Source organism: Oryctolagus cuniculus, chromosome 13 (genome assembly GCF_964237555.1).
Source record: "Oryctolagus cuniculus chromosome 13, mOryCun1.1, whole genome shotgun sequence".
Taxonomy (NCBI): Eukaryota; Metazoa; Chordata; class Mammalia; order Lagomorpha; family Leporidae; genus Oryctolagus; species Oryctolagus cuniculus.
In genome coordinates, this window is record NC_091444.1 from 1,773,548 (window position 1) to 1,795,164 (window position 21,617).

The 21,617-nt window shown below is 63.3% G+C and overlaps 1 protein-coding gene across 4 annotated transcripts in view; it reads right to left on the reverse strand.

The window, feature by feature from the left end:
- The window catches only part of COLGALT2 (collagen beta(1-O)galactosyltransferase 2), an 80,153-nt gene that overhangs the window by 46,916 nt on the left and 11,620 nt on the right, over positions 1-21,617 (reverse strand). Inside the window, exon 1 of one of the 4 annotated variants that reach the window (XM_070055010.1) lies at positions 5,198-5,512. The exons of the other annotated variants lie outside the window; for them this stretch is intronic. The gene's annotated coding sequence lies outside the window, so the exon portion shown is untranslated. Of the gene's footprint in view, positions 1-5,197; positions 5,513-21,617 lie in introns of those variants that run through there. 4 annotated transcript variants of the gene reach the window in all.

The following is a 21,617-nucleotide window of genomic DNA, read 5'->3' on the forward strand; positions in this document are numbered from 1 at the left end:
GACAAGCGTGGGCCCAGCCACAGGATGGCAGGGACAGGGAGAACACCTGTTCATCAGAGGGACAGCCGACAAGCGTGGGCCCAGAACAGGCAGTGGGGGAGGGAGACACCTGTTCTGTAGAGTGACAGCGACAAGCCTGGGCCCAGCCACAGGACGGCAAAACTCACTCTTCTGTCACCAATACAACAGCCGATTCAGGCAAGATCACCGGAGGATGCTAACCACCGTCACCAAACAGCACCGGGCAGCAGCTTTGCAGTGGGCACCGGCTTAGCCAGGGGTCAGGCCCTGCGTGGTGAGAATGACTTCATGTTTGTTCTATGTGTGACACCTTGAGAAACACACGGTATTCAGGGCCAAACTTTCTTGCCACAGATGTCTAGCCTAGATATAACCAAGGGAAAAGGACCAGACAGACCCAGGTCGTTGGACAAATCCCGAAACGCCTGGCAGGCCGCCCGAAACCACCAAGAACACAGAGAGGAGACTGCAGGGGCCACCTGTGCACCTGTGCTGTCTCCTGTGACCCTGGCCTCTGGCCACTGTCAGAACCACGGGGAATGAGGCCTTGCGTCTGTTGGCCACAGTGCTCCCACGTGGAGTCTCTGGGACGGGACGCGGCGCTGTGGTTACCCAGGAGGCGGTGTGTCCAGCGGGGACACAGCGCCCGTCTGTTTGCCACCCACTCGTGCACGTTTAGTGCTAAACGAAGGAAACTAAGAGGGCCAGGAAGCCCCTTAGGCAGAGGCAGAGGCACCGGCCCCCTCTCAGCCCGGAGCTGCCCACGGCGCTGATGGAGGCATGGAGGGCAAAGGGGGCCCTTCTGCCACAGCGGGGACTCCTCAGCCCACGACGGTGATAACAAAACTGCCCGGTCCAGGGGTCCAGCCGGGGTCCAGCCAGGGGTCCAGCCTGGGGTCCAGGGGTCCAGCCTGGGCTGGTGGCCGACCGCGCTCCCCAGAGGCTGAGATGCTCCATCCACTCCACTCTCCCCAGCAGAGTAGACGCACAGCCCCCTCCCCACCCCCTCCCCAGCCCCGGCCTGGGCCCCGTGAGTGGCAAGCAGAGCTGGGCCCTGGGGGCCGGGCTGGGGCCGTGACTTCCTTCGCCTGCAGGACTGCCAGGCACAGAGCACTCCTCTGCCCGTTCAGGGAGCTGGGCCCGGCACCACAGCCCTGCTCACAGCCGACCCCTCCCGGCCACCCGACCCTGGAGGCTCCTTGGAACCAGTACCTGCCGTGAAGTGCCGTAGAGACAGGTGTGGCCTGCCCTTGGCCTCTGGCTGCCCTCCCTCTTCTTCCCCAGTCTCCAGTCCCACACGCTTTGGCAGGCTGGAGGCACAGCCGGAGCGGCCGCGAGCAGGTGTGGGAGGGCGCGAATGGGATGGGCTGGAGGACAAGCCCACCCGTGTTGGTGCAGGGCTTGGGAGTGGCTGCACACCCCGACGTGTCCTCTCACTCCACAACTCACTTTCTGCTCCGAATCCCAGCTCTGGCTCGCATGGCCAACTCGAGATAACGAGGCTGACCACTTACTGGACCACAAGTCTGCGAGGTTGCTGGGGCTACGCTTGCACGGGGAAGCGAGGGGCCACGGGCGCCGATGAAGGGCACAGCAGGTGCAGCCAGGCGTGGAGGACGCGGCCGCCTGGGTCAGGCCGGCAGTGCCGAGCCTGGGGTGCGTGCTGGGCTTCCCTGAGCCCTGACCCCAGACCCCGGGACCACGGGGCAGTGACCGCAGGCCTTGTCTCGCCTCCTGGGGGTTGCACAAGCTCTGAGAAGAGCTGGAAGTGAGGGCCGGTGGGAGAGGGCTCGGCTGGACGAAGCAGAGGGTGCAGACGAGGCGGGGGGGGGCGTTACCCCAGCCAAAGCCCTGTCCCGGCCTCCAGGCGGATCAGCTGCAGTTCTGCCAATTACGGAAGAAGTCGGAAACCTGCTTCCCTGGGCCCTCCTCACCGAGGCAGGCCGCGCGGCAGTCGCTCCACCGCCCTCCCCCCACCGCCACCGCAGGCACAGCACACCTGGAGCCGGCAGCGGGGACGCGCACAGGGAGAGGACCTGGAGCCGGCAGCGGGGACGCGCACAGGGAGAGGACCTGGAGCCGGCAGCGGGGACGCGCACAGGGAGAGGACCGGGGCTGTTTCCTCCTGCAGGGAGGGGTGTCTCCCGACGGGCGGGTCAGCAAAGCCCGGCTGAATGACACCAAGAGGAGCTTGACTGAGGAAGGAGCCGCGCCCGACGCTGTCCTGCTGAGCCGCTTCTCCCCGCGCGTTCCCATCCTGGGCTCGCTTAGTCACTATTTTTCTTTCCCCTGTTGTAGAACAGAAGGCTGGTGGCGAGAGGTCACGGGGAGTGGCGGCGGCCAGAGCTCGGGCCGCAGCCCAGGGCCCCTGCACACCTGTCCAGCAGAGAGAGGGTGGCCTGAGGCCCCGGTCAGACCTGGGGAGTCTCCTCCTCGTCAAGGACAGTGACCGCGTGATCGACACGGCGTCTGTCGTCCACCTCGGTGTCCGAGCAGGAAGCAGAATAAGGAAGCAGCCCCTCCAGGGCCCACGCTCTGCCCCCAGCACAGCCCCCATGGCAGCGGCAGCGGCCGAGACAGACGGCTGCATTCCCACTGGCCCGCGGAGCCCCTGGCCCCCTGTTCTGTCCATGCTCGTGCCCCCGCCCCACTCTCGCTGGGGTTCCCTGCTGCTGGCTTCTTTCCTTGTGGGCCCGCCCCGAGGACACGGGGCTCCCAGCGGACGGGCCTCCCAGGTCGGGGCCCGAAGCTCCGGGGCCGCAGAGGCTGAGGCTGGCCGGGACCCCGCATCTGTAGCTGGACGACAGGTCCTCGTCGGCGCGCACAGCTGAGGACGCGCTCACGTGTCGTCCTCGGTGGCAGCTGCTGCTCCCCCCTCAGCAGCTCCCACTTCGCTGTTGTAGGAGCGACAGGGCCGGCAGGTGAGATGGGTGCACATGTCCCCGCCCACCCCAAGGCCTGCAGAGGCCAGGCGCCATGACGGCAAGGAGCGGTCCGGGCTCCGGGGGACGGCTGCCCTGAACAGGGACACTCGGGTCCCCTCGGCTTCCGGCCACGTGAGAGCACGCGCCAGAGGGGCTCAGCAATGGTTTCGGGAGAAGGCACGCATAGCGCACGCATAGCGCACGCAACCATCACCGTGTATCCCCCCAGAGCATCCCCACCTCTGCAGGGGGAGCCCGCCCCGCCCCCTCTGGCCCCGGCGAATGCCCACAGCTGTTTTCTGTCTCCCGGTTCGCGGTGACGGATGTTTGTATGGGAGGGACCATACAATTGTGGCCTTTGCGCTGGGGCTTTTGCCTTGCATGCGTTCGCGGTCCCTCCGCGTGTAACATGCATCCGCACTCTTCACGGCTACGTCACGCTCGGCACACAGACAGGCGCAGGGCTTACCCAGCGTCAGGTTCTGCGCGCTGGTCACACTTTGAGTGAACAGCCTCTAGGAGCCCGCACGCGCGGGTCCTGTGTGCAGGAACCCCCTCCCCCGAGGACTGCCGCCCAGCTGCCAGTGTTAGGAGCAGAGCTGGTTTTATTCTTCCTTGTTCCATGGCACCTGCTGTACCCCAGCCCCGCGTGGACACGTTCCACACAGAACGCCATCTTCCAGGCAGTTCTCGACACGAGGACCACGTCACAGACCAGGAACCCGAAACTCAGGGGCTCTACCCCGAGCCTGTCCCCGCCCCTCACACTGCACCCCATGCGGAGCCCCCCGACTTTCTGAAGCACTTGGTTTTCTGTGCCAGCAAAGCAGACAGGGTCCTGCCCCGGTGCTGTGGCTCTCCGGGCCGTCGCGGCCTGGATAGGGGCAGGGCCCAGCGTGGCGGGCCCAGGTAGGTACGTGCCAGGCCTCAGCGAGGAGCTGGAACAGGACCCGCTGCGTGGCCTGCTGGGGAAGCTGGACAAATGCTCCCAACACCAGCCATCGGCGTAGGCCAGACAGGGCCATGCACAGCAAAACATGGGCCCTGTGGACATGAGGTCACCGGGCCTCTGAGCCAGCAGTGACCGCAGAGGAGGCCACGGCCCAGGGTCTGGGTGTGCCCCAGAAGCCATCTGGTCACCACTAGGCGCCACTTGTGCGGCCTGTGGGTCGGCGCAAGGCACAGTGGTCCTGGGGGGGGGGGGGCGGGAGCCGTGGAGGGAGCTCCGTGCCCCGAGCAGAGAGGCTTGCTACCATGCACTCCTTCCTGGACACGGCTGCAGCTCCCGACGACAGCCACGACCTTGGTCCCCAGGGATCCGAGTCAGCACCACTGTGCGACTCCCCACAACCTCAACCGGACAAAAAGCATGAGGCCAGGAGACACGGCCCACCCACCGCTCCGTGACCCTAATGGAGTCACCGCACCTCTCTGGGCCTTGTTCCTTCGTCTGCACAGACAGCAGCAGCGGCGGCCTGACTGACAGCCCGGCCCGGGCCTTCTCGTGAGCAGCCCAGCACGGGAGGGGCTTTCCAGAGCCTCTCTGAAGGTCGGCCTTTCCCCGGCTGTCCCCAACATGTGTGCACACACACATACCCGTCCATAGGAACACACATGCAACCACATACAAACACATACATGCAAACACATATACATACATGTACACAAACATGTCACGCAAAATATACATACACATAAACACACACACATGCAAATGCACGCACTTGTACACATATATCACACAAAACATAGAAACACAGGCAATTGTATATGAACACATGCACAATATACACACATATACACGTATAAACACACATGTACATATATGTACACAAACATACATAACACAAACCACAAATGCACATATACACATGCATATAGGTAATATATGCATGCATGCAAACACACATAAACATGCACGTGCACACATACATGTGCACATGCAGATATACATATATGCACACACGTAGACATACACATGCAAACACATACATGAACACACATGTGCATGCATACAGAGAGAGACACATGCCAACAGATGCACGCATGTATATATGCACACAAATGCATAAACACACACATGTACACGTGCACATAGATCAACACGTGTGTACATACATGCATGTATAAACACACATGTGCACGCACATGTAAACACAGGGGCACACATAAGCAGACACACATACATGTGCACACATGTACACACACACGTAAGCAGACAGTGGGAGAACTGCACGGTGGAAACGGCTAACCTCAGCGCCAGCCTCCGTCCCCGTCCCAGCAACAGAACTTCCGGCTGTGCCTGTGACGCCGCGTGACCACAGGCGTGAGCTCGGACAGCAGGGACAGCCGCCCTGCCCGCCGCCCTGAGAGGGCGCCTGGCCCCACAGCTGCCTGTGTGACGGCCTCTGTCCCGTCAGACTGGACGGAACAGGAACTTCATGAAAATGCCATCTGCGGTCGCCGTCCGGCAGAGCCAGCTGCGCTGCCTGGGGCGGGGTCACGGCCCCGGCTGGGACAGGAAGTCTGGCGTCCACGCACACGGCCCTCGGCCCTGAGAGGAGGGGGCTTCTCCAGGATGAGGGCTGAGCTGGGGTTTGGAGAATGAGCAGATGTTCGGGGAGGGCGGGAGGAGAACATTCCAGAAGGAGGGGACAACTGTGCAGGCCGAGAGGCGGGGAGCTGCGGGCCAGATGTTTGGATCAGGGAGGCGGGGCGGCTGCGGGGCCTTCCTGGGCCAGCCGCAGAGCCGTCCCCGCTGGTGCTTTCCCGCCGACTGCGGCGCGAGCGCCTGTGGCCGGAGTCTGCCCTTCGACCTCCTCCACAGCAACGCCCCCGACACGCGTGCAGTGAGCCCACAGCCTGGGGTTCGGCCGACGGCGGACGGGAAGTGTGGGGGCACAGCACTGGGTCCGACGCCGGGCCCTGCGCCTGCGCCCCGCTGCCTGCCAGCGCAGACGCCGGGAGAGCCCAGCACTGGGGGCCCTGGAGCCAGTTCCCTGGCCCAGCCTCGCCCACGGCAGGCAGCTGGGGTGTGAGCCAGGAGGTGGGAGACCTGAGGGCCTACTGAGGGGCCCCCACTCGGTCCACAGACGCGGACGCCACGGCAGGAGGCTGCCCGCTCCGCACAGAGCGCTTCGATGTTGACAACAAAACATCCCACTTATTCCCCCTCCGTTGAGAACGCTGGGCTAAAACGGGAACGAGAAGGCACCGCTGTGCACACTGCACCGGGTTGTTTTCCCCACGGCTGAGCAGACTCAGGCTGCGGCGAGCCGGTACCTACTGTCTCGGGGCCAGCACCAGCATAGCCGGCCGCGGCAGGGAGAGGCTGGCATTGTGCCCGGGCCAGCGCCCCCGGGTGCTGTACGCAGGGGCTGGGAGAGGGTGTCGGACGCACGCTCCCCGTCCACCCCCGAGCCCGCACACAAATCCCCAGAAATAGCCGTGGGCGTCCTGAACTGTTCTATTCTTAGCCGTGGTGTCAGACACGCAGGAGGTATTTTTTCTCTTCTGTTATGGAAAACTCCACCATCCGAGGGAAGAACGCCGTGTGCTCGCGGCAGCGCCACGGTCCCTGTGGCTTTGGAGCAGGCTGCCCGGGGCGGCCACGCCCTCCCGCTCGCTGCTCCCGGCAGAGCCCAGCACCTGGGGGAACCAGACCCCGGCACCGTCCGGTTCCTCCTCACAGGCTCCCTGTGTCGTGGTGGTGCAACATCCAGGGAACACACTCAAGTCCACAAAACTGCACTTGCTGCGCACGCAGAGACGGGGTTCAGGGAGGGGAACCCAGACCCCGGCTCCTTAGAGTCTGCTCCGGGTCTCGCCTGCAGGCTTTGGCAGTAGGACACCGATTGCGGGTGCCGGGACCGTCTCCGACCTCCCCACGGGCTCTTTCAGTCCCATGGCCTCTTCCTTGTAGAACTTGCTGGAGGGACACCCCCACACTCGTGTCCACGGCCCCCAGGGTTTCTCTGCTGTCACCACGTCCTCGGCCACAGGGCAGTGCTTGGCGTCAGCCGCGAGCAGAGTCACGGAGGCGACCCGTGGGTGCTGTGCCATCTCACACTTCTTTTTCTGGTTAAACGTGTGCAATGTCAATCAGCACTTCGCCGACAGAAAGGAAGCCCACAACGGGCGGGAGCTCTCGCGATCTGTGTCTGGAGGGCGTCACCGTGGGGGGCCCTGGAAATGGGCTGCGGTCAGCTGCTCTTTGGTCTTGAGCGTGGACAGGCCTGGGGGCGGTGGGGGTGCTCAGCTCCTCCAGGCAGTGCCCAGGTGACAGGGGCCAAGGCCAAGGTCAAGTGAACAGGGCGGCAGGTGACTCATCCTCTGGCCTCACCAGGGTGTGTCCTGCAGCCCAAAAGAAACCCAGCCAGAGGGTGTGGCACCCTCACCATCAATAGAGGGTGAGGGCAGCACCCGCCTCCCAGCACCAAGGGAGGGCACCGTGCTGCCCCTGCCCCACACAGGCCATGGCGGCCCTCACTGCAACCCTGCCCCACGCAGGCCATGGCGACTCTCACTGCACCCCATGTGGGCCACGGCGGCTCTCACTGCACCCCTGCCCCACACAGGCCACGGTGGCCCTCACTGCAACCCTGCCCCACGCAGGCCACAGTAGCTCTCACAGCACCCATGCCCCAGCCCCACACAGGCCATGGGCAGCCCTCACTACACCCCACGCGGGCCACGGTGGCCCTCACTGCACCCCTGCCCCATGCAGGCCACGGTGACTCTCCCTGCACCATTGGCCCACCCCTCGCAGGCAGGTCCAGGCACTCTGGCCTTCGGCCCTGTGTGGCCTCCTGCAGGCAGTGAGGCCCGAGGTTCGCCTTGGCTGCCTGACCACTTCCGTGGGTGTCTTGCAGCGGTGGCCATGGAGTTCTCCTCTCACTCCCCTACCAGAGCCGGTCAAGCTCACGGACCCGAGTGCCGTCCACGGGCCCCTCGGGACTCAGCAGGAGCCCTCTGCGGCCTGGCTCTCCGGGGTGTTGGGCAATGCGTCTGGTGGGTTCTCCCCCTCAGTCCTCAGCACAGCCTGTCCTGCGGACGGGAGAACAGCCACGGGGCAGGTGCAGGCTGGGCGCTCCCCAGCCGGCCGGGACTCAGCCTTTCCCACCAGGGAGGCTTCTGCCCACGAAGCCACACAGCTTCCAGAATCCCAGAACACTTGCGGGCACAAGCGCTGGAACGAGGGCTACTCAGCCGGCAAGGCACGGACATCGGACGGAAGCCCGCCACCCCGTGGTGGATCTCACGGGCAATCACAACAAGACGGACAGAAAGGGAGGCGACGCTCGTCTGAGCCAACACTGCTTGAGGCAGAGGCCCCTCCGCCGCGGCCGCGTTTCCTGATCCTTTATGCCTTGCTGCAGAGACGGGGAAATCCACGGACAGACAGACAGACAGGACGCCGTACATAGATACAGTCACAACAGCCATTTTCTAAAACGCGCGGACCGCTAAACCTCTGTAGCGAGAAATCGCAAGTTCATCAATAAAAGAAACATGTCCTACAGTCAAAGAAAAGGCGTTTGGTGGGGACAGCTCTGTGGCATGGGGCGCCAATTTGAGTCCCGGCTGCTCCACTTCCCATCCAGCTCCTGGGAAAGCAGTGGAGGATGGCCAAGTGCTTGGGCCCCTGCACCTGCGTGGGAGACCCGGAAGGAGCTCCTGGCTCCTGACTTCAGATTGGCTCAGCTCCAGCTGTTGGGCTATTTGGGGAGTGACCCAGCGGATGGAAGACCTCTCTCTCCCTCTCTCTCTCTCCCTCTCTCTCTCTCTCTCCCTCTCTCTCCCTCTCTCTCCCTCTCTCTCTCTCCCTCTCTCTCTGCCTCCCTATAACTCTGTCTTAAATAAATAAATCTTTAATATTACACATATAACGCTTTTATTATTTGTTACTCTGAACTCCGCACTTCTCGCCCGTGGTCTTGCCCCATCCTGAGTACGTGCCTGGTCGCAGCTCCTCAGACCTACTGAGCGAGCCTTGCAGCTCTCACCCAGCTCTCTCACTGAACACACATGGCTTCCGCTTAAATCCAGCAGTGTCACTGTCACCCTCGCTCTAACCAGTGTGGCCCCCAGTCGCCAACCCAGTGCCGGCGTAGGCTCCTCCTACCTGGGAGTCGCTGGGATCTAGATTAGGACAGTGGGGTCTTGGCGATTCTCTCAGCCACACACCGTCCGGATAGGGCCTCTCGCTGGCAGTCCTGGCACCTGCCGGGGGCTCCGCCAGCCCAGCCAAGCCTCCTCCAGCCCCTCCCTGCTCGCTGGGGCCCCTCCTTCACGCTGTCTGCTGACCTCTGTGCCCACGCAGGACACCCCTGCAGCTCACGAATCTGCACCTCACGAATCTGCACCAGAGGCGACACTGAGCAGCTGCTCTCTGTCCCCCGAAACGAGGGACACAGCCCACCTCCCACCCCGGGGACGCACACAAGCCCACGTGCCCAGCACATTCCCCACGTAACAACGCAGCCCGCAATGCCGAGCTGGCCTCCATGCCGGCGTGTGCAGCAGGGGCTGGGACGGCGTGGCAGTCACGTGCGAATGTCCTGTCTCGGTGACAACGTCCGGTGACACGCCCACCCCACGGCCGCCCCCGAGGCTCCGTCCCACAGTCTCAGTGACCCTCAGCGACACATCTTACGGGTCCCTCCAAGGACAGTGCGCCCTGTCCAGTCTCAGCCACCCCACGTGATCTGAAGACTTCGATTTTTCCAGTTCCTGCCACGGAAAGCAAACGTGTGACTGCTGCAAGGCGGGCTGGGCTAGCCTGTGCTCATGCGGGTCCATCCCCGGTCCCTGTGCAGTGGCCCCCACCTCTGCAGGCTGAGGCCCGGCCCCTCGGCAGACAGAGCCCTTGGCCTGGCCTACGTGCCGTCAGGCTGCGAGAAGTGGCCCTGGGCGGATTCCAGGCCATCTGCATTCCTGTCGTGACTCAGCCGCGCGCATGAAAGGATTCACTGTGTGCAGCGGGAGCAGGGGAGCAGCCGGTGCGGGCGGAACTCGAGGCGTGCGGCCGCCGGGCCCGGGCTGCGGCTCCGGGAGGAGCCTCCCACTGGAAGAGTTTCCACCGGGGACTCCATCTCCCGGACACACAGACGCCACACTTGAGGCCGGCGGCCACATCTCCGGGGGCCGGCTTGGTGTCCTGGACTCGGGTCCGAGCCCTTGCTCCACGCTGCCCCCTCGGGAATCTGGACCCCTCGGCATTCCTGCCCCAGCTCTCTCCTCTGAAGAGTGGGGACGATGACGGGGTCTGGGGGAGCCGGCAGGGAAGCGGGGCTGTGGCTGCCTGCTGGGCCCCACGACCCCTCCTCCTCCCACTCAGACCAGACCGGCGGGTACGCTCCCCACTCCACAGCCGTGCCCGGATACGTCTGGGCTGACGGTTCAGACGTGTGGGTCCGCTTCCCAGGAAGCGCCCCTGGGGACGGGAGCGGTGGCCCTCGGCCTCCGTGGCTCCTTCCTGCTGCCTGGACCTTGGACAAGGCAGGGAGCAGCGCCCAGGCTGGGACGACGGGGACACGCCTGGGCCACTCGGAGCGCCATCACGGGAAAAGCAGTTTCTAAAGTGCCTAAGCCGCTGCTATCCTGGGGCTTGGATCACTGTCAAAACAATCTTGATGCACAGAACCAGGCTTAATATCAACCGAATCTCAACATTTTTTTGACCCAGCAACCCCACCTGCACTACATTCTGTGTGTTCACTGCACAGAGAGATACCGTACAAATGCCTGTCGCACGCTTGTCTGTGAGATCAACAGTCTAAGATGTGGGTCGCACTGAGCTCTCGCCGTGAGATTCATCCAGGGTGATCCCAGGCAGCGTGAACTCCGCCCGCTTGGGAAGGCTGGCTCCGGTTTCCCCCGACCCTGTGGTTTTGCACCATTGGTTATTGTCGTTAATTCTTTTTTAAAGATGTATTTTATTTATTTGAAAGGCAGAGGGACAGAGGGGTCCACCTGCTGGTTCACTCCCCAAACGGCTGCAACAGCTGCGGCTGGGCCGGGCGGAAGCCAGGAGCCCCGAGCTCCATCCGAGTGCCCCGTGAGTGGCCACTGCTTTCTCAGGCGCACTAGTGGAAGCAGGATTGGAAGCCGTGCTCAGGTATGAGACGCCGGCATTGCCAGGGAGGCTGGGCCCACTGTGTGTGCCGCGGCACCGGCCTCTCCTTTCAAACGCACCACGTATGTGCCACACCACATACGTGGTCTGCCACATACATGCCACACTGCATACACGTCATGTTACATGCGAGTCACATCACATACAAGTCGTGCTACATGTGAGTCACATCACATGCATGTCATACCACATACATCTCACGTCACATGCATGAGTCACACCACGTGAGTCGCACTACATGGGGTGTGGGGCCTGTTTTCTGCCGGGGGCCATGTGGACACTCACAACATCGTCCACAGTCCACTCAAAGTTATCAACGAAAACTCAGCGTGCTGTCGGCCTACTGGATTTCGCTGCTTAGGCAGAGCCAGACCACAGGATTTCACGGTCCTGGTGCAGCCCCAGCTGGACGTTCTGCAGCCCTGGACAGGGCCGTTCCCCTCTGCCCACTGCCCAGCGGCTTTGAATTCACCTCCCATCGCCCCCGCACCTGTGAGCACGGATGACGACCACCCGGCTCAGCGGCCGAGCACTGCTGCTCTGTGGAGGCGAGGACTGTCGGCCATGGCTGCTGCAGGTGGCCGAGCCGGCACCAAGGCCGACGGCACCGGCTTGCCGTCAGTGCTGCGCTCACACCCGAGGGGCACAGGGAGCGAACGCAGGCCCTGGACTTGGGCAGCCCCGTCCGAAGCAGAGAGCAGAACCTTCCGGACCACCCTGAGCTGACACCGGGAGTTCCCGTGAAAGGAAGCGGGGTGCCGATGGGACGAAGACACCGTGGGCCACCGAGCTTCTCGTCAGGACGCGGGTCCAGTGCGGCTCGCCTGGCGCAGGCTGCGACCCCACCCCCTTCACCAAACGGGACAGGTGGTGGCTCAGCGGGCATGCACCACCCACCCCCCCAGCACGCGTGACGCCTGGACTCCCTGAAGAGAGGGAACACAATTCACTGCCCATGAAGGAGTCCCTATAAAATCTCCACCCCCCAGTCTTCAGGATTTGGTCACGGGACCCCCTCTCCTGGCGTGGCTGACCCAAGCACCCCTTTCTGCTTGGAGCTCAAACCACCATTGTGGTGTCACCACAGGCACACGCCAGGCCAGGACCGGGGTCCTGCAGCCCGTCCCAGCCCTGGGAAAATGGAGGAGACAGGAGTTTATTTTTGGTACCAGCACACGCTTGCAGTTGGTGCGTATTTTCCGACACATTCCAACTTTCAAAGACCATGCATATCCATTCCCCAAAGTTCCACAGACAATTCGTGTCTTACTCCCGTTTCCCATGATCCTTGGCGGGTTTCCGAGAAGCTGGGGAGGGGTGTGCGCCGTCACGTCTGAGGGGCCAGGGTCACTCTCCCAGAGAGAGCGCATCGCACGCCGCACACATGGATGGACACACCACACGCAGCCCCACAAACACATACGACTCATGTGACCCTGGAAGAGGGACCCTGGCTGTTGTGAACAGAGAGCAAAATGACAGAGCAGCGAAAAACCAGCGCTGGGCAGGCTGACGCCCGGCAGCCGCCGTGCCCACGGCCAGCTCTGACGTGGGTGCCCTCCCCGTCCTGCGTGCCCCGTGACCGGGTTGCCCGCTCAGAGGCTGAGGGTCAGGGGCTCGGCACCCCGGGGCCTCTGCCACCGTGTGGGGAGGGCCGGCAGCTCTCCTCATGGTGTCTCACGGTGCTTACAGAGCGTGGGCCGCACACGCAGGGAGCACACGGGTGGCCACGCAAACCGGGAAGAAGCGTGACCTGGCCAGCGTGGCATGGCAGCAACCGCAGACCTTAGAGCGTGTCTGCACTTACGCTGCCTTTCCCACAATCCCCACGGGGGACGGCAGGCGAGAAGGGCTGGGCAAGGAGGCTTCCTAAACCCTCGTCCCCAGAGCAGAACGGGAGCTCGCCCCAGGCCTCCGGTCCAGGGAGCAGCAGGCAGCGGGAGCGGGAGCCGGCCCGGCTGGCCAGGCGCCAGCTCCCAGGGCGGGATGGCGAGTCACTGAGGGCTGCACCCTCGCCCCCGCGAGCCATTCTGTGGCAATGTCTCTGGACGGGTTCCGAAGCCCTACTGATGCCACACGGCTGGCACAGCCCAGAGAAGAGCCCACTGAGTGGGAGACGTTGACGGCCGCCCCTGCGTGGGACCGACAGCACCTGGGGAGGAAAGATGTTTTCTCTGAAGCCACACGGAACCAGGACGGTGGATCACGTGTCTGCCTCTGATTCTCAGACGAGCGCGGATGAGCCTCTGGGACGCCGAGGCGGTTTGTGTTCATGGCACTTGGCGTCCCCCAGGGAGCCCCGTCCAGTGTGGCGTGGAAATCCTCACTGCGCAGCCGTGCTGCTCCGAGAGGAGAGTGCCAGCGCCGCCTCCGGAACCAAGCGCGGACCTCGGCTTTGACCCCAACCTTGCAAGCGGAGGGGCCGCCGAGGAGCAGGGAGAGAAACGCTAGGAGCCTCACAGCCCAAGTTTCGTCAGGAGCTGTAAATAAGTAAGTGGGGGTTGGTGTGGGGGTGCAGTGGCATCGCCCCCTCCCCAAGCGGTTCTTGAGCTCCTGCCTGCCAGGGGCCGCGGCACGGGAATCTGGGGACACAGCGTGGAGGGGACAGGCCCTGCCCTCAGGAAGCCGAGCCCAGGAGGCAGCCACAGCAAGGCAAAGCAGACGCTGGAACCAGGGGGCGCACGGGAGCCCCCAGACAAGGGCTCGGTCCAGATCCCGGGGGCTGCAAGAACCTCCTGGAAGGAGTGGGGTTTGTCACCGCCGACGGGGGTGGGGAAGTGGGGGCCAGGACAGAGCAGCTATGGAGGCCCAGAGGCCACAGGGAGCCGTGGGCCTGCACAGGGTGCAGCACAGGGCGCAGGGGAGGATAGGGAGGGACGCCCCCTCCCCCAGCACACGAGGCTGAGGGCAGAGAGGTTGAGTGCGTGGCCCTGGGCGCTGAAATGCAGGCAGTGGGGGGGGGACCCTCCCCTCCAGAATCTAGCCCGTGTCAGGCAGTGGGGGGGGGGGACCCTCCCCTCCAGAATCTAGCCCGTGTCAGGCAGTGGGGGGGGGGACCCTCCCCTCCAGAATCTAGCCCGTGTCTCGTGCCCACGGCACCCCGAGGTCTGACATACCCGCGACACAGAATGGGGATGTGCCGCAAAGCCAAGGCTCCTGGGGACAGAGCCAGGTGGGAGCGGGGACACAGAGGACGGAGACGGACCCTCATCTGCTGTGTGGACGGATTCAGAAGCATGCGCCCTGCAAGGCTGGGGAAGCCGTGCGGGGAGGGGTCCAGGGAGGTGAACAGCCACAGCCCACCCAGGAAGTGAAGAACACCCGCGCCAGGTGCGTGGGGAGCAGGCTGCGCTGGGGCTGGCCTTTCTCTGGGGGCAGCACAACAACGGGGTGGGGGGGCGCCCCTTGCCATGGGTCCCCCTGGGAGGGGCGGAGGAGTCATGCACGGCAGGGCGGGAGCTGGCTGCTGAGGCGGGCACACACCCAGCGCTGGGGCCTCCCGGCGAGTCCCTGAGCCCCGGGCCTCTGGGAACCGAGCCCGGCTCCTGAGCTCACGGGAGCAGCCAGCGCCTGCCGTACACGGATTCCTGTCGTCTTTCGTGGGCTCAGGAACAGCAGTGCACCTGCTGTGGGGTGGGAGTCTGAGCAGGCGGAGGTGGGAGAGGGCGGGGTGGGAGGGGTACACGTGGAGGGGAGGGTGGCTCGGCCGCCGGTGAGAGCCAGAGTTCACGGCACGACTCCTGAAAATCGCAGGTGGGCCCCCAGAGCCACCAACTACCAGTCAGTGCTCGGGAAGCCAAGTGCCCTAGCCAGAGCTTCAGATTTCAGATTTGGGGGCCAGGGACGCCCACCCCAGGTGGCTGAGTCACTGGGAGCCGCCGTGGACGAGCCGCAGGGGAAAGACACCGAAGGTGGTGCCATGAAACGAATTTCGACTCCAAGCCCCGTCGGGGGCGGCTTTACTGACAGTGCGTGGCGCCGTCGGGGGCTGCGCACGGTTAACAAACTGGCCAAAGGGGCCTTCCAGGCACGAAATGACCCCGGAGTACCAGATCATCTCAGAGGGAAATGGCCGAGGAGGCCACACCTGGGGACGGGGCTAGGCCACACCTGGGGACAGTGCTGGGCCACACCTGGGGACGGGGCTGGGCCACATGGGAGGCCAGGGCCGGCTGCACCTGAGGACAGTGCTGGGCCACCTGAGGCTGGGGCTGGGCCACACCTGGGGACAGGGGCTGAGCCACCCGAGACCAGGGCCGGCTGCACTTGGGGACGGGGCTGGGCCACGTGGGAGGCCAGGGCCAGCTGCACTTGGGGACAGGGCTGGGCCATGTGGGAGGCCAGGGCCAGCTGCACCTGGGGACGGGGCTGGGCCACGTGGGAGGCCAGGGCCAGCTGCACCTGGGGACGGGGCTGGGCCACGTGGGAGGCCAGGGCCGGGCTGAATCAGCTCACATGGAGCCTGTTGCTTGTGATACCAGCTTAGGAAAAGAGGTAGAAATCAGCACATGTAATGAAACATACAAGTGGAAATCCTAATGTTTGTGTGACAACAGATAGAGTGTTTAGAGTGAGGAAATAACTCACGACAACATTTTAAAGGCTGAGAAAGGCCACGAACCTCCAAAACCCGGAGAAAGGGCTCTGTCAGCCGTCTGGGGCCTTCCTGCACGTTTCTCGCTGAGTGCACGTCCGCTCGAGCTCACCCAGCAGCAAATACGAGGGAAGGGAGCTCATTTCAGACGTTCCTCAGCCAGGCTGCCGGGCGCTTGCTTCCTGTTACCAAAGGTGGGCAGACTCTCACGCCGCAGCTCCGTGCCATCCCCAAGGGACCTGCAGGCCCTGCCGGCCAGGGTGGTGGACGTGCGGGCACAGCCGAGGCGTGGCTCGGGAGCGCCGTGTGCGCCTGCAGCCCTGGCCCTGGTCCACGGTGGACGAGCTCACACTGCAGGACGGCCCCACGCCGCAGCCCTGGGCCTCTGGGTTCACAGCACCCCAGAGCCTGCAGCTGCGTCCAGGGAGGTCCCTGCTCTGCCAGGCATGTTTCCGAGCAGGCTTCTGTGCGAACTTAAAAATGGTTGCAGCCGGCCTGTGGCCCAGCGGGTAGAGACACCACCTGCAGTGCCGGTTCAAGTCCCAGCTGCTCCACTTCTAATCCGGCTCCCTGCTAATGGCCTGGGCAAGCAGTGGAGGAGGTCCCAAGTGCTTGGGCCCCTGCACGCATGTGGGAGACCCAGAAGAAGCTCCTGGCTTCAGCCTGGCCCAGCTCCAGCCGTTGTGGCCATTTGGGGAGTGAACCAATGGATGGGAGACCCCCGCCCCGCCCCGTAACTCTGCCTTTCGAATGACTCTTTTTGTGCAGAACGGTCACATGAGACAACTGGAGGAGATTCTAGACAAGCCCCACTGTGTCTCCACTTCACCTGCGTTGCTTCTTCCCCAGCCACACACAGGCCTCTGGCCTTCAGCCTGTGGCAGGTGCACCACGAGGCCTAAGTGTGTGAGTTCCCGTAAACCACACAGCCGGCTCCCCTTACCCGGGTCACTCAGATGGCAATGTGACAGCGCCACTCCACAGCCACCGAAACAGGATGCGTTAGGGGAGGGGGCGCTGGCCCGGCGATGGCTCTCACAGTGCACACACAGTGGGCACTCGCTGGGGGAGCCACCTGTCTGTCAGGGGAGGCCACACTGACACCGCGTTTCACCGGAGTGTTGGGGCCAGGGATGAGCTAAGCCCCGGGAGCCTTTGTCACACCCCCTGGCACCAGTGAGCGTTCGGCAGCCACGAGCTCCCCTTGCTAAATAAGAGGCGCACCGTGCTGTAACACCACACGCTCGTGAGGACACAGGCGCCGTCACCCTAACCTCCCGTCTGCCTGACAGCAACAGAGCTGCTCCAATACCGGCGTCAGGCGCCACCCCTCCACCTGCCTCCCGCCTTCGAGCTGGGCAGCCGGGCCTCTGCTCGCCCACGAATCCTCCCGGGAGGCGCAGGAAGGGCGCCACCCAGAGCCCACGGTCTCCAGGCATCTTCAAAAGCAACGCCAACAACACGGAAGACAAACCCTGACAACAGCGTCACTCCCGGACGGCGGCCGCTTTGCCGACAGGAACACCGTGCACCCTGTTGGGGCCATCCGCGTCCTCCACTGTGCCTTGAGACACACACACAGCAGTGCTGCCCCGGGGAGGGGCGAGAGGTGTTTCAGAGCCACGCAGCGAGCGCACTCTCCCCACGTTGCGACGGCTAAGCCGGAAGGTGCTCCCGACGGCCGGGCCCGGGCTGAGCCGAGAAGGGGCGCCGGGGGCTGGTGACTGGCAGAGCTCACACAGAGGGACATCTGCCCCCAGACCAGGTCACAGTCAGCATTTGATTTGGACGTCCGGGCCTGGCACACTCTGGATCCGGGCGTGCGCCGGGGCGGCCGCGGCCTCTCTCAGTCCCTGCAGACCTCCCGCTTCGCAGACACGCTCCGTCTGCTCGGATTGCAGCTTCCCAGCGTCAGCCCCGCTCTCCGCCGGGCTCTGCGAGGCAGCGGAAATGCCGGGGCTCGAAGAATCCAGGGCCCGTGGGGCGAGAAGCCGCACGAGGGGCTCAGGTGGGGGCCACAGACGTCCTGACAGCTAACCCTGCCTTTCCGGGAGGCACCAGCTCACTCGGCTCAGATACACGCCCGTGGCGGCTCTTCCCCGGGACGGCGCTGGTGGCTCACCCGGGAAGCGTCACCCCAGCGTGGACTGACGGGTTTTTCCGTCTAAACCAGAAGTCAGTGTCCCGCACCTGGCCCTGGGCCTGACGGAGTTCCCCTGTATGCTAACTGACGCACCGTGCGTAAACACTCGGCCCGCACGGGCTGTTTGTAACGCACGTTCCTGACGTGTGGGGACGCATTCCTGTTTTAGGAGACGGAGAAGTCAAAGCCTGAAACGGTTAGACTCGCTTTCCTGAGACCTGGAATCTCAGGGCACGGGGAAGGAAACCCCCAACAGCTCTCTGCCGCTGGGGCCAGCGTGAGCATTTCCCTTTAGTGTTGGTTTCCCACAATGCACTTCAGCTTTCCGTGGGAGCTGCCGCTGGCTCCTGTTATGGTGGCCCTGCCACGGGTGGCCCTCTGAGAATGCACCTGTGGGGTCAGGTGCAGAGGGCAGGAAGCAGGCCGTTTGCCGGCACAGTGCACCCTAGTATTTATTCCCCGGAACCCGTTGGGTGCTGGATTGGATCGTTAAATGGTTGCTCAAAAGTAGGAGGAAAACGCACAGTGGCTGATAACATTGAAAATGGATCTTACTCCCCCGAGAAGCTCACAGAAGACCGGGCCGTTGTGGGGCAAATCTTGATTTCTTCCAGCGACACAGTCCTTGTCTCCCTTCCCCTCCCCGCCATCCCAACAGGCGCTGGCCCAAATGCCGCCTGCTGGAAGTCCCTCCCTGGCCACCTGCGTGTGACGTGCGCCCCCAGCAGGGCCCCTGTCCAGCTGCTCGTCCTCCGCCCACACCTCTCCTCTGCTGATTGTTAGCATCTCCGTCTACACCTGACTCCCAGCTCCTCAAAGAGTAACGTGGACCAGGCGTCCAGGGTCTTCTCCCTCGGAGACTCCCGGGACACTGAGCTGTCCACAGGGGCTGCCGTCGGCCAGGAGCTCCCCGGGCCCGCCCCAGACAGGCCCCCGTTCTCCCCAGGGCTGGGGGTGCTGGCGTCCCCAGTGCAAGCAGAACGGAAATAGCAACACCTGTTGGCACCTGGCCTGGGAGTCGCCTGGCCCTAGGTCCCCTCGTCCCATTAGGTTCCGAGTTCCCACATGGGAGGAGCACACAGGAGAGACTCCTTGGGGCAGGGGTCTCGGGACCACCCGGACGCCAGCCACACCTGCTGACCACTGCTGACTAGTCAGGATAAGCAGACAGCGTCCTTTCTGTACATATTCAACACTTGAACTTTTAAAGAAATCACCAAGGGCCAGTGCTGTGGCACAGTGGGTAAAGTCCCCACTGCAGTGCCGGCATCCCATATGGGCACCGGATCCAGTCCCGGCTGCCCCGCTTCCGATCCAGCTCTCTGTATGGCCTGGGAAAGCAGTGGAAATGGCCCAAGTGCTTGGGCCCCTGCACCCACGTGGGAGACTTGGAGGGGGCTCCTGTCTCCTGGCTCCGGATCGGCCCATTTTTGGCTGTTGTGGCCATCTGGGGAGTGAACCAGTGGATGGAAGACCTTTCTCTTTCTCTCTCTCTCCCCCTCTGCCTCTTTGTAATTCTGCCTTTCAAATAAATAAATAAATCTTTAAAAATAATCGTCAGGCCTTTCTGTCTACTAAGGAGGCTGACAAACAAAGGTCTGCATCTCCTCTCAGTGACAGAGCAGGCACAATCATGCTACCAGGACCGGTGCTGTCCCCTCTGCCCCCGGGCGAGCAGAGGCCCCCGGCTTTCTTGTGCTGCCTGCCGGGCCGGGAGGTGCAGGCTGCAGGCTCCCTGAGGCACCACAGCGGGAGCCAGGCCAAGCGTGCACTGGGCCGGGAGGAGCCCGACACGCACCGGCCAGTCCCCAGACAGAACCGGCAGCCCGTCGGTGAGACGGCGACAGAGGCAATTCTCCCCCGAAAGTGACCTCGCTGGCCAGCAGGACTGCAGGGGTCTGTGGAAGACCAGGCGGCATCCAGGCACCAGGGCGAAGTGAGCTGCAGGGTGGTGCGGGGGGCGGGTTCCCTGAGTCTCCCCAGGGATCAAAGGTCAAGGGAGGGACGGACACTTTTTTAAGCTGTTGGGACCAGGCACAGCCTGTCTGGGTTTTTGTATGTCACAATCATTTTTTAAGAGGCGAAATTATTTCAGATAAGACAGCCAGGTTTCCACTACGCCCACTAAAACCAAGAAGTACCACAATCCATCAACAAACTCACTAAGGCCCACCTAGAAAAATACCGCTTTGGAAACACAGAAAGCAGAGCTGGCCGCCCGAGGACGGGGCTGCCCCGTGATGTTACTCAGCCGCGTGGGCAACACGGGCTGTGCCCCAGGGGACCAGAGAGGGATCCTGGGCGGGAAGCGGCCCCAAGGCAGTGGCAAGGCCACGCGGGTCGGGGGATGCAACCCCGGGTCACGGCTGCTCCGTCCCATCAGCCCACTGCACCGCGTTTCCTAAGTCAGGGCACGTCTGGCTGCCGTGCCTGGCCCCCGTGTCGCCAAGACAGCAGACACAGGACAGCCGGGGCTGGGCCTGGGAAGCCAGGCAGCTGGCTTGCAGCTGGAGGCCGTCGGCTGCGCAGCCAAGATCCGAGCAGACCGAGGAGGCAGCCAAGGGCAGCGCTCCCTCCCGCCGGCACGGCCAGAGGAACTGCAGCTCCGAGGAGGAGCCGGCTCCTGAGCCTGAGCCCCCGGGCGTGAGTCAAGGAGCTGCCCACTCTGCAAAACAAAACCTGCACCTTCCTGGATTTTACTTCTCTGCAGCACAGAGGAGGGGACGTCAGAAAGCCTGTAGACAAGTGGAGTTAAAAGATAAACTCAGGCCGGCGCCGTGGCTCGATAGGCTAATCCTCCGCCTTGCGGCGCCGGCACACCGGGTTCTAGTCCCGGTCCGGGCACCAGATTCTGTCCTGGTTGCCCCTCTTCCAGGCCAGCTCTCTGCTGTGGGCAGGGAGTGCAGTGGAGGATGGCCCAAGTGCTTGGGCCCTGCACCCCATGGGAGACCAGGAGAAGCACCTGGCTCCTGCCTTTGGATCAGCGCGGTGCGCCGGCCGCAGAGGCCATTGGAGGGTGAAGAGCAAAGGAAGACGTTTCTCTCTGTCTCTCTCTCTCTCACTGTCCACTCTGCCTGTCAAAAAAAAAAAAAAAAAAAAGATAAACTCATGGTGCCAGCGCTGTGGGGTTAACGCCCTGGCCTGAAGTGCCGGCATCCCATATGGGCGCCAGTTCTAGTCCTGGCTGCTCCTCTTCCCATCCAGCTCTCTGCTATGTCCTGGAATAGCAGTAGTAGATGGCCCAAGTCCTTGGGCCCCTGCACCCGTGCACCCTTGTGGGAGACCCGGAAGAAGCTCCTGGCTCCTGGCTTCAGGTTGGTGCAGCTCCGGCCATTGCAGCCAGTTGGGGAGTGAACCAGCAGAGGGAAGACCTCTCTCTCTCTCTCTCTCTCACTCTGCCTCTCCTCTCTCTGTCTAACTCTGACTTTCAAATAAATAAATAAATCTTTTTTTTAAAAAAAAGATAAACTCATGTGGGTGCAAACCTTTCTACAATCCACACAGTTTTCTCATAGTGCACATTTTCCCATGAACCCTTAGGACCCCCCCTTGTAAATTCAGAATCAGGAGACGCAGCCGCCACCCCTGCCGGCTCCTGCCTGGGCCCCCGAACCTCAGCTGCAGACCAAACCTCTGCACCCTGTGAGGTGAGGACCCCCTGCAGGGGGAGCCGCCCGGGGATGGCGGCGCTGCAGGTGACGGCCCGGCCCTGGTGCACCGCGAGGACGCGCCCCACACAGCTGCGTCACACACACCCGCCCCACAGCCTGGCCCACAGCCCCTGCAGAAGGTGGACAC